Below are 12348 nucleotides of genomic sequence, written 5' to 3' on the forward strand. Positions count from 1 at the left end.
TGTTCCAGCTTGACCAAGAGTCGCTGACCTCGAGAGCAGTCGTTTAACCTCCATTACTTGGTTTATATTGGTAATATTTACATTGGGAACTTGATTAAAGCTGACCTTTGGTGAAAACGGAATCCAATATGTATTAGAAAACTCCCCGCCTTCTCCAGCCGTGTCAGGAGTCATCTGTTTCACGTCTCCCCTAATTGGCTGACTGCATCCACCTCTTTCACTGAATGTGTGCAATACTTTCCATTTGGTTTTGTGCCTTTGTCCCTCATTAGCACATTTGAAAGTTAACCAGGCTAGGAGCCGCTGCCTGGTTGAGGTTGAGGACAGAGTTAGTCTGTCATAAATAGATCCTATTCATCACAAGGTGCAGAGAAGGCACTGAATGTCTCCTGGCCTTCCTGCTCTAAGGAACCTTGCCCCAGTGTGAAGTGATCCAGATGTCTCAACTCCTACCCTTACAAGGATAACTGAGTCCCCTGGGGAAGGAAGGTAGTGGCCATTGACTCAGGATAAAACTCCTCTTCCTACATGAAAATGTTATCTGTATTGCTTTTCAGATCAATAGATCCGTAAAATTGAAAAGGAGGATACTTGATGAAATGTTTGTTTGCTGACATGTCCAGAAATTGCTCCTTACCACTGAATCAGTTCAGCAAGTATTTATCAATTACCTCTTTAAAATGCTGGACAGTCTGGGAGTCGATATACCTTCAAGGAACTTTAAATCTGAGGGCTGTGTGTGTGTGTGTGTGTGTGTGTGTCTGGTTGTGTATGTCTGTGTGTGTGTGTGTTAGGAGTGGAGGCATGAATAGGAAACATATCTACACACAGAAGTTAAATAACAATCTCAGGTGATGAAAACACTATTGGCCCATGCATCAAGATACCTGGCTTTGCCACGAACTAGCTTTAATGCCCTTAGTAAGTCACACAACCTCTTGGGTTTCAAGGACATCCGCAGTAACGTGGAAGCCTTGGCCCAGAAGGTAAATTAGGTAAATTTCAGCTTGACAATATTCTGTGACTCCATCAACAAAGAACAACATAAGGAACGTCACAGACTGAATGTGATGAAGATACAAACGCCCAGTTTATTCAAGAGAAGGAGAAGCCATGGGTCACTGGCAGGCATAGAGCACAGAGGCACTGGGAAGAGGGTAACAGCACAGAGCATGGGCAATCTGGGAACACTGGTCCTGTAGCCTTGGGTTTATGGTTCCTGCTACAACTACGTAGTATGAGGCACAGACAGCTCAATATTCCCGATAGAATGGATTTCCTTTTGCAGAGATTAGGGGTAAACCTTTCAAATATGGACTGTTTTTCCTGTCTCAAGCATGCAATTTTATATCATTCTTATCACAATCCTGTGAAACTGGAATTATTATTCCCACTTTCCAGATAAAGTTGGAGACTGAGAGAGTTAATTTCCTCTGATCATGTAGAGAATAGAACCAGGATGTAAACTTAACTCTGTTCATTCTAAAGCCCATACTCTGGTCTGGTGCAGACCCAGCCCTCTGTGTTCCCCAAGGAGTCAGTCCAAGTTACACCAGTTTGCTACACTAAAGGAGACAGGTGAGGAACACTAGCTGTCAGTGTTACTCACCTTGAGCACCACTCACTGAAAAAAACAATAGGTGCATGAGCATCCAATCTACCCTCCTACAAAATGAAAGGGCCTGAGCATCTCCAGAAGGCAGGAACAAACAAATGTCTGGAAAGAAATAAAATGAGTATGCATGGCAACAATTTAAAAGACTATATTGAGAGGAAGAAAGGCCACCAACTGAAAACTATTTGGGGAGCTAGAGCCTTGTCTTTGAACCCAGGAGGCTGTTGGGTGTACCCTACACGATGTAAGGAGGCAAGGAGATTTCTCCCCATTCCTTCTCTCCAGTCCACCTGGCAAAAGCAGCCACTTGCAGTTTGGGCTGTCAAGGTCAAGGCCTAAAGAAAAGGTAGTACAAAGAAATGATAAATGTTTGAGGTGATGGAGATACTAATTACCCTGACATGATCATTACACAATGTATACATATGTCAAACATCACATTCTATGCCCATAAACATGTACAATTATTATGTGTCAAAGAAAAAATAAAAAGAAGAGGTAGTGACTCCTCTTGAAGTCACCTTGACCATATTTTCTCCAGCAAGCTCCCCACTGGGGGCAGGACACCCCAAGTGGTGTTGACACAGTCCCACTCTGCAGTCCCTTTGGAAGCTGGGAGCCCAGGAGCAGAGCATGAGTGCTGGAACCAAGATGGCACTAACTTGGGGGTAGGCTTCGGGCACTGGAAGCCAACCCCACAAACAACAGAAAGAAATATCAAATTATTGGGAATCATGTGATAAATTAAAATTTCTTTTCAAGATAATGTTCTTTTTTCTATTTCTAGCCAAAGAATCTCTTTTCCCTTATCTAAACAATCAGAGAATTTGGTTCCCTCAAGTCTCAACCTTCCCTGTGAAGGTTATTATTGGCTCGGTTAAACAAAGTACTTGTTTATAATAGATACAAGAGATGACGAAGTCGTTTTGAAATTACACAGTTGTTGTAATAAAACCAGTTAAAACCTTATTTAAAAAATGTCACAGCTGGTCAAATGTATTAATGGCATATGGTTTAGTTTTCTCTTTTTTTTCCCGCAGAACAATATGTGCATTGTCATTTCACAGAGTGAGTAGAGGATTAATGGAGCAAGATAAACTTTCTGCTGGCTGTTCTTATAGACAATCTACACTTTCATTAACTGACTCAAGCTTTACTTATCCCTTTCTATGTCTCATCTTCCCTGGCTTGCCATTTTCTTCCCCAAAGCACCCAATTACAGAATTCCTAAAATTCCGGGTAATGTAAGAGATGAATATTATATCATATAGAGCATGTTTTAGAAGGAGAAGTTAATGCAGAAATTACACACTACATAAACAAAATGCCCACAACTGGCAGACACAATTATTTTTTCTCCTGTTGATATTACCAACTGTAATAATGAAGTCAAAAATGTGCCCTAAAACATAATATTTCAGCTGCATGTAGTCATCATACCAGCAAAGAACATAATTGCATTATTTGTCCCCTCTGAAATCTCTCACTCATAGCTATACCTTTCCCAAGATCTCCTATTAGAGAATTATTTGGCTGTTTCCAAAAGTAACGCATTGACTGAAGTTTTGAAGTCTGGACTTGCCAACGTAGCTGTACCTCTTCACGTGGGTCATCTCAGAATTGTGCCTGGATTCTGCCTGGAGCTTGGAGATGCCATCTCTAATCTACAACCCTGCCATGTATTTGTTTTTTGTCATAAATGAAGCATGGGGCTGTGCTTTAATTTTCCTTACTGCCCTCTGTCAAGTAATAACCATAAATATTGTCCTGAATCATTAAGTCACAACCTGAAATGTGATCCTGCCCAGCTCCCAATCAGACGGCCATCTGGAAGATGAAAGAAGTCTATTTGGGTTTCGGAATGATCCAGACTCTAATTTGTAGTAACAGTCTTAACAGGCTGTTTCAGAGACATTAACCAGCAACTTGTCTCAAGTTCTCAAGGAAGGCACATTGTCCACAGTTGGAGGCATTTGCTTCAAGCAGAACCGTGAACTGTAACTGTTGGAAAACCACCAGGCTCACTGGCTTTCAATCAAATGCCACATTCTTCCATGGACACTGGATTTCTACCCAAGGGCAAGAATATATGCATAGAGCAAATGCATGCATAATATATCTCCAAATATTCTCTATGTCATAAGGAAAGCAAACATTTCAACAGAGGAAAACAAATTGCAGCTTCTACAAGCAAACAACAATGCAACATGATAGATACATAATTTTTCCTATCACCCCAAGGTTACTCTTGCAGGGAAAATAAATTGTACTCTGATTTTGCCATAGAAATAATTTTGTAAACATAAAAAGAAAGTCACTATCTAAAGTCTAAAAACATATGCTTAGATATGAGTGCAGTACTGATTAAAAGGACTGTTGGCCAAACAATTGCTTTAACTATCTGAGCTTCCTGATCATTAGAGATGCAAACAGTATCAATAGGAGATGCCTTTCCATTTCTACTTGACTTTGGATTGGAAAACCAAGTAGAGAAAACAACTGTGAAAAATTATGCTTCTTCTCCAAGTTATACCTAGCACTGTTCTCTCTACGGAGTGAGTTGAATTTAATTTTTGAGCATTGAAAATACACGTAAAAATTAAATGAAGATATTCACTCATAAATAAATGATATTTTAGGCAAGTATGTCAATGGTGACTCTGAGAGAACTAAACAAATGCTAATGAATACAAGAGAGTTTCTTTTCAGCCTTCAGGGAAGGAAATTTCACGCCAACTTTCAGAAACCCTCTTTTTTGCCTCAAAATTTGGTTTGGCACCCCTCACTTTCAGTAATTAAAAATATTTATTAATTATTCATTAAAATTAGTGGCATGAAAAAGATAGAAGAGATTTAATTGTATTTAATAGCCTTATTTGAGCCTTTGAACAAATCAATTATTAAAAAGTCCATGATATGAGAGAATCTGATCATGGGCTGGGTATTAGATAATATTAAGGAATTATTACTACTCTTGTCAGATGTGATAGCATCGTAGCAATTTTAAAAGTCCTTATCCTTCAGAGATACATACTTAAGTATTCATGAGTGAAATGATATGGTGGCTGAGATTTGCTTTAAAATAATAGGTGATAGATGTAATGTAGGCAGATGAAATAAATAATACTAGGTAGACGATACAAGACTGGCAAAATATTAATACGTATTAAAGAGGAGTGGTAGATACCTAAAATTCATCATTTTTTTTCTACTTTCATCTATACTTAAAATTTTTCTATTAAAAAATATTTTTTAGCGTATTGAGAACCTAAAGCAGTGGTTCTCAACCGGGGTGATTTCTGGCTACTACAATTGAGGAGGCAGGGTGGTACCAGCATCTAGTGAGTAGAGGCCAGGGATGCCGCTACACATCCTGCTATGCACAGGACAGACCCACAGCAAGGAATTACTCAGCCCCAAATGTGAATGGTGCAGAGGTTGAGAAAACCTGGCCTGGACAATGTCTTGTTAGGATGGAGCTGATACATGGGTAAAATATAGTCACTGCCTTCATGGAGTTTACCATCTTCCAAAAAGAAGAAAACAAATAACTATCCTACAAGGCACCCTGCACCTGTCTTCTATCACATCTCTTTGTCAGTGACTTCCAGGAGGAATGGAAGGAAGATGAACTCCTTATAGTCAGGGGTTCAAAGGCAGTGCTTTTCGTTATTACTTACTTATGACACTAGCCTCTGGAAATAAGATTTTTAAAAGGTCTTTGATAGGAAGGTAATTTAATGGGTTACATTTTAGATAAAGATTGGTATATACACAGTGGAATACTACTAAGCCATAAAAAAGAAGAATGAAATAATGTCTTTTGCAGCAACTTGGATAAAGCTAGAGGCAATTATTCTAAGTGAAGTAACTCAGGAATGGAAAACCAAATCCCATATGTTCTCACTTATAAATGGGAGCTACGCTATGGGTATCCAAAGGCAGACAGAGTGGTATAATGGACTTTGGAGACTCCAAAAAGGGAAGACAGGAAATGCCATGAGGGATTTTTAAAAACTACACATTGGGTACAATGTACACCACTCGAGTGATGGGTGCACTAAAATCTCAGACTTTATAGTAATTGTATTTACTACACAATTAATCTATGTAAGCAAAAACCACTTGTACTCTAAAACTTTTTTAAAAAATTAAGATTGGAAGGGAAGTTGTTCTAAACAAAGAGAATAGAGAGTACAGAATGCAAGGGTGTGGAGGTAGTGGAAACTACAATTGGGAGAAATCTCTGATGAGCCTGAAAAGGAAGCATCTCCAAGGCACACAGGCAGAGGCACTGGTCTTTGTACTTTCTGTGTAGAGAAGTTGTTCTGGTGTCCTCTCTCCCCCAAGCTACCAGGAGGCATAGTTATAAACATTCCCTTTCACCTCTCCGAATGAGGACATTGCATGCTCGGGACAGAGGAATGGGCCTGCACACCACGGAGGCGTCTGTGCAGGGGAGGGATCAGAAGTAACTGGATCATTTCCACCAGCCGCCCAACACTAAACCCACTGAAACCAAGCCACCAGCACTCCCTTATCTCTTCCAGGGAAAGTGTGCAGAAGTGTCCTCTTATTTTTAGAAACCACTCAGCCACAGAACAGGTGTCCATAAGAAGAGGAGTGATTGTTCGTGTGGATAAGTGGAGAGGAGAGAGTCACATCCATGGAGGGCCTGATGTGCCAGGCCTTGTCCCAGACACCTCTTATGAAACATCACCTTTAATCCACACACCAGCCCTGAGAGGTAGGTGGCATGAGCCCCACTGCACAGATAAAGACACTGCAACATGCTGAGAAAATGTGGCTTTTCTCAAGGTCCTGCAGCTCCTAAGCAGCATGTTTGGGATTCAGAGCCAGAACTCTCTGATTCTAAAGCCACACAATGAGCCTCCCATTCTCCATCCAATCTGTGCACATCAATAACACCAACAGTAACAATGAGTGGAGGCACTTCAGGCTGGGAGCTCTTCCTGGCCTTGCTGTGGAGGTGGGCAGTTTAGGTGAAAACCGGTGCAGGCTGAGGCTGAAGCCAGGTGGACCAGGAAGGAAGAAACAGGCACCACTGTTTTGAGTCGGGACTTCCAGAACAGGGGTGGACAGCTGTCTCCTGTCTGAATGGAGGAAACTGGACATCCTCAGCCAAGGGCTGTTCATCGAGCACCAGCAGTGCACTGGTTTGGGGCTTTGAGAGGCTTATGGTACTTGAGCCTCAGGCCCAGGGGAGTTATCAGGAGGACCAGGAAAGCTGCCAACTCCATGTCAGAGTTCCCAAGCGAGCTCTGGCTAAGGAGCAGTTTGGGTGGTCCAGAATTGGTGCCTTCCCAAAACAAACAGGAGACGCCTATGTTCCTGGCTAACTCCCACTGTGACCCTAACATCTGGCATCCCAGGGCACTGCCTGGGCTTAGAGAGCTCATTAGTGCACACAGAAAGGAAGCTGTCCATGTCTCGGCAGAGGGGGTGGAAGAGCAGGTGGGTGGGACGAGAACAGTTGGAAACCACCCACTCCAAGAGACTCAGCTGAGCTAAGTATGGGCAGGGGGAAGGATCCCGAAGCAGGAGGCGGGAACTCAGAGTCCTGTATCACCCGCTGTGTACCTGTCAGCAAGTTACCAATGCCTTGTGGACTGAGTTCAGTGTCTGTGAGCAAGGACTTTTGGTCAGCCAGATCTGGGTTCAAATCTAGCTCTGGCACTAACTAGATGTGTCATCTTGAGTAAGTCACTCTCTGAGTCTCATTTTCCTTATCAACAAAATGGCCAAAAAGAGGTACCTTCCTTACAGGGCAGCAGTGAGGATTAAACAGGCAACTGTGCATAGAATACAGGGCCAAGGCCCCATACATTGTAAGTATTCAATAAATGGCCTAATTTCTTAATATCATCACCATCCTTATGGATAATGCCACAGGCTCTGCTCTTTCTCAGCACAAGGTTGTTGTAATGATCCAATGAGACTGTCTACACAAGTGAAAGCATGATGAGGCAGCAAGGCACTGTGTAGACAATGGCCAGACTTCTAAGTAGGGACATGCTGCCTCTGCTCCCTTATTTTCTCTCCTGGGCTAAAGAAGATGTCCACAGGAATATTCCCTTGTTGAGGGTAACCAACTCTCTCATGGGGACGATTAATGGAGTAAATAATTCCATTTTCAGAGAAGTTACATGTCATTGGTTATTGGCTTTCAGCACATAACTAACAGCAAGAAACCATGTACTCACATAAGGCTTGGGGTTCAGATCATTGCACCCCTTCAAGTAGGGTCATAGCTTTGCATTCCTCTATTCCTTATCTACTAGCTTCCCCTCCACCTTCAGCTGACTGTCTTAAACAGAGCCTTTCTCAGTACACATTTGTTGGGGAAGTGATTTTTGTAAACATTTTAACAAATTGCTTGGGCATCATGGAGAGCCAGTTCAGTATTATGTGTAACCCTTCCCAGGAGGCTGCAGGGAACACAGTGAGCATTTGCTATTTCCTCAGACCACTCAGACCTTCCAGTCTGGAAACCACAGTGAGAATCTCCAGAGAGAAGAGGCCTTATGGCTTGTTGACTCCTTCCTGCTTTCTATAGGACTAGCTCCAGCAGGATCACAGATGCTTCCTCTGAGTTTTATCTAAGACAGTTGAACACTCACAGGCCTGGGCAGGGCATAAAAATCTGGAAGGAACTTCCATGATGATCTGAAAAATGTCTTCTTTTCAGCCGGCTGGAAGTTTGGCTTAGGTTTGGGTCATAGATCAGGTCGATATTGAAGTGCCCCTCCCAGGTCACCCCAAGCTGGGAAGGGGAACTTTTGGGTCTGCTTTAATTTAGCCATTGCCAGTCTCCTTGTCATCACTCTGTCCTGTTTCTTTGGAGGCTGTGCTGTGAATGTTTTGCTTCTCCTGATGCTAGATGAGCCCTGTGGTCACTGGCCCGCCCTGGCCTACTGCCCACCACATCAGTCTTTCTGTCCAGTCTGCAGAGCCAGTACCTGCCTGGTCACATTTCCACTTCCTGGCTTATCTCTGTGCTCACAGCAGGTTTGGCAGATTCTGCAGATTCTGAGAATGGTGCCCAGCAGGACTTTCTGGGCTTTTCTTTTCTCCCCGTATAGAGGTGACTATGGATAAAGTATTGCCTCCCTAGTCACAGAGAGCTGCCTGGCGAAGCTGCAATGAGGGGCAGCCTTGCCTTTGGGCTAAAGATCTGAGGGATGGAATGAGAACTATGGCCTGCTCTGACTATGCAAGCTCTCAAAACCACGATTCAACTCTCTGGGGCCTTTCTGAGCCGTAGAGGACTGGGGAGGGCGTGGGCAGCTGGGGAGGGATTCAAATGCCCTTGTGATGAATTCTAATGCACCTATACGCGTTCTACATCATTATTGTGTTCCGAAGACTCATCCACCACCTCCCTTCCTTGCTTGCTCATGGCTGCTGGTGTTCTCCCAAACCCAACAGCCCAGTGGGCCTCAGCTGCTACCAGGTATGAGGGATAGCGTACTGGGTGAGACCTGGACTCTGGAGCCAGATGGTGGGTTTGAACCCTGGCTCTGCTGCTTATTGGTCGTGTGACCTCAAGCAAGTTACTCAACCTCTCTATGCTTCCATTTCCTCATCCATAGAATGGAGGTGATAATAGGACCTACTTCACTGGGTCATGGTAAGAATCAAATGAGTTAACATATGGAGAGTGCCTGTATCAGCACCTGGTATGCAGTGAGTGTTTGCAACATATAACAAATATTCACAGACCCAGTGTTAATTTTTCCATGGGATATAGGGGTCATTACTGAGCTTTGAGCTCTCTTGATGCTGGGGTTGAAGTTAACCTAGAATAATACAGTGGCAAGAAAACCACTTGACATCCTCAGCACTGGAGCAGTGCAGCTGTGTACCTTGGTTTCCTCTGCTGTACAATGGTAAACAAATACAATTCTCCAAATAGAATTCTATTTTGGAATGAAATAATTCCAGTAATGTTCTTAACAGAATACCTGGAAACTATTCAATATGTGTTTAGCTATACTCATTAATATTATTATAATGGTAACTGAGACAGGCCAAGGAAGGGTAAGGTTGTTCTTGGACACCTGCTCCCCAAAGGACATCAGCAATGTCTGGGGTCATTTTGGGATGTCATAGCTGGGGTTTGCTACTAGTATCTAGTGAGTAGAGGCTAAGAATGCTGCTAAACATCCTATAATGCAAGGGAAAGTTCCCAGAGCAAATAATTATACAGCCCAAAATGTTTATAGTGTCAAGGTTGTGTGTTTTGAGTATAGCTACTGCCACAGGGCACCATATCCCTGACTGCTGTGTGATCACCCTTAGAAGGGAAATACCCTTGAGCAGGCTTTCCACTGTTGCACAGAAAAAAGGAGATAGTAACTCCAGATTCACTGGAGCAATTGAAGAGAGATGTCTCTCTAGGGCTAACTTCAGGTTTTCAAGTACCAGAATCAGGGAACCCCATGAAAGCAGCAACAATCCCACACTGTGCACCTAGAATAGCTGCTTTGCTGAATTCTCCCTGATAATATTTGTAATCCTACCAAATGTGGGTACTGGCTCAATGGGCTTCTGCAAGCCAAACTTTCTCCCCAATACAGTCTCCACTGCTGTGAATGGCCACATCCCCTTCCATGCAGTCACTCAAGCCAGAAACCTGGAAATCACTGTCAATGCCTCACTCTCCCTTGTCCCCTGCAGCCAATCATGCTGTTGATTCACTGTTCCAGATGTCACTTACATCATTCACCTCTCCCCATTCCCACTGCCATTGCCTCGGTCTGGGTTTTCATGATCTTTCACTCAAGTTACTCCAAGAGCTCCTAATAGTCTCTGTTTCCAGTCCCTTCCAACCCCTATCCATCCACCACCTTGCTCCAAGAAACATCTTCCCAAAACATAAGTCATGTCACTTATTTACTTAAAATTCTATCAGCAAACTATTGCCCCAAGCACAGGGCATAAGATCCAAAGCACTTTGTGATCGGCCTTGGCCTGCTTCTCCAAACTCACCTTGCCTTCCTCATTCTTCAGCTGCTTGCATGTCGCCAGACATATGTCATATACAGTTGAGCCTCTGAGCCTTCTCATGTGCTGTTACTGTGCCTACAACACTATTTTCAGCCTCTTCTGTGGGCTGACTCCTATTTTCCTTGAAGACTCAGTTTAAGCATCACTCCCTCTGGAAAAATTTCCTAAAACTCTCCCCGGGAGGCTGCATTTAGGACTTTCCTTTCTGCTTCCATAGTTCCTCATGCACACTCTTCTAATCCTGTATTATAATCATGGATTTCCTTACCTGATTCTTCCACTAGACCATCACCTCCTTTAGGTGAGGTGCTGTAATCATTTCTATTTACCAGCATTCTAGTACATGGCTTTGCACATGATAAGATGGTCAATAAATGTTAATGGAATGAATAACCATTGGGGCTATGAACAATATATGGTTGTTGAATTAATTGAATGAATTATTTAATGATCTTTCACCCAAGTTACTCCAGGAGCTCCAAGGATGTCACTCACTATACTAAGCATCTGCTTTTTTTTTCCTTTGGTGGATTTTTCAGGCACCTAGTATAAGCCAACCACTATACAGGTCTCTAGAAATTTCAAGATGAATAAGATAATGTAGTCTCTTCCTTGTGAAGTTTGTAGTCTGGCTAAGGACACAGACCCACTAAGTAATCCCTTCCTGCCTCCCTCTCCATTCTTTTGCTCAAATAAAAAAATAGGATTCTCTCTTCATTGATCTCTTTTACTCACCCCCCTCATCCAACCCAGCAACAGGTCTCACTGAGTCTACCTCTAAATCATAATATCCTTCACTTTCATCTCCATTTCTAGCATTATAATCCAAACCAGCATCTTTCTCTTTGACTCATTAGTCTTCCAGCTTTCACTCTTGCCCTTTACAATTTATTATCCCCATAACAGCCTGAACGATATTTTGACAATGTAAAAAGAGCATGTTACTTCCGTTCTTAAAATAATTGCTCCTCATCACACTCTTACCAGGCCAATGAGGATGATTGAGCTCAATTCTTCACTTCATCCCTTAACAGAATTTTGCATCCATACCCTTGCTATGGCTTCTTGGTAGGAATCATGTACTTCTCTACCTCTTGACCTAGAAATTGGCCATATGACTCCTTTGACCAATAGGATGTTAGCAGACATCACCAAAGCAGAGGCTCAACATGTGCTTGTAGAGACTGGCATGCCTCTTGTGCTTCTCTGACCTGCCAAGAGATGTTAAGCCCTGGTACTTCCTGTGCCAAAGAAAATGTGGAGACATGTGGAGCAAATTTGAGGTGAACCCAAATCCTGGAGCAAAGCCCCACCAACCCACACACCTGCAAACAGGTGCTTAACCTGTGTAGTTGTACAGGACTCCTTGCTTAGAAGAGCCCCATGCTTGGTTTAATGTTCTTTTGCTACTGTTTTGAATGTTTTAATATTTTTAACAAGGGCCCTACACTTTCATTTTGTTCTAGGCCCCCAAATTATGTAGCTGGTAAGCAAGAATAAATGTTTGTTATTATAAGCTACTAAATTTTGGGTGGTTTTATTTATGTTCTTTCTTTGTAGTACCTATCAACTTCTGAAGTTGCCTCCACTTACTTGTTGACAATTGTCTTCTCCAAATAGACTGTCTTCTCCAAATAACTTCTTAACAGCAAGGACCTTGTCTATCTTGTGTGTCTTTGTAGGCCCAGGGCCTGATGCATCCC

General features: G+C 42.7%; 1 long non-coding RNA gene across 2 annotated transcripts in view; it reads right to left on the reverse strand.

Moving 5' to 3' along the window:
* LOC134810525 (uncharacterized) overlaps positions 1-12348 on the reverse strand; it is a 381944-nt gene that overhangs the window by 260848 nt on the left and 108748 nt on the right. The gene's annotated exons all lie outside the window — the stretch shown is intronic.

The sequence above is a fragment of the Pan troglodytes genome, chromosome 6 (assembly GCF_028858775.2).
Source record: "Pan troglodytes isolate AG18354 chromosome 6, NHGRI_mPanTro3-v2.0_pri, whole genome shotgun sequence".
Taxonomy (NCBI): domain Eukaryota; kingdom Metazoa; phylum Chordata; class Mammalia; order Primates; family Hominidae; genus Pan; species Pan troglodytes.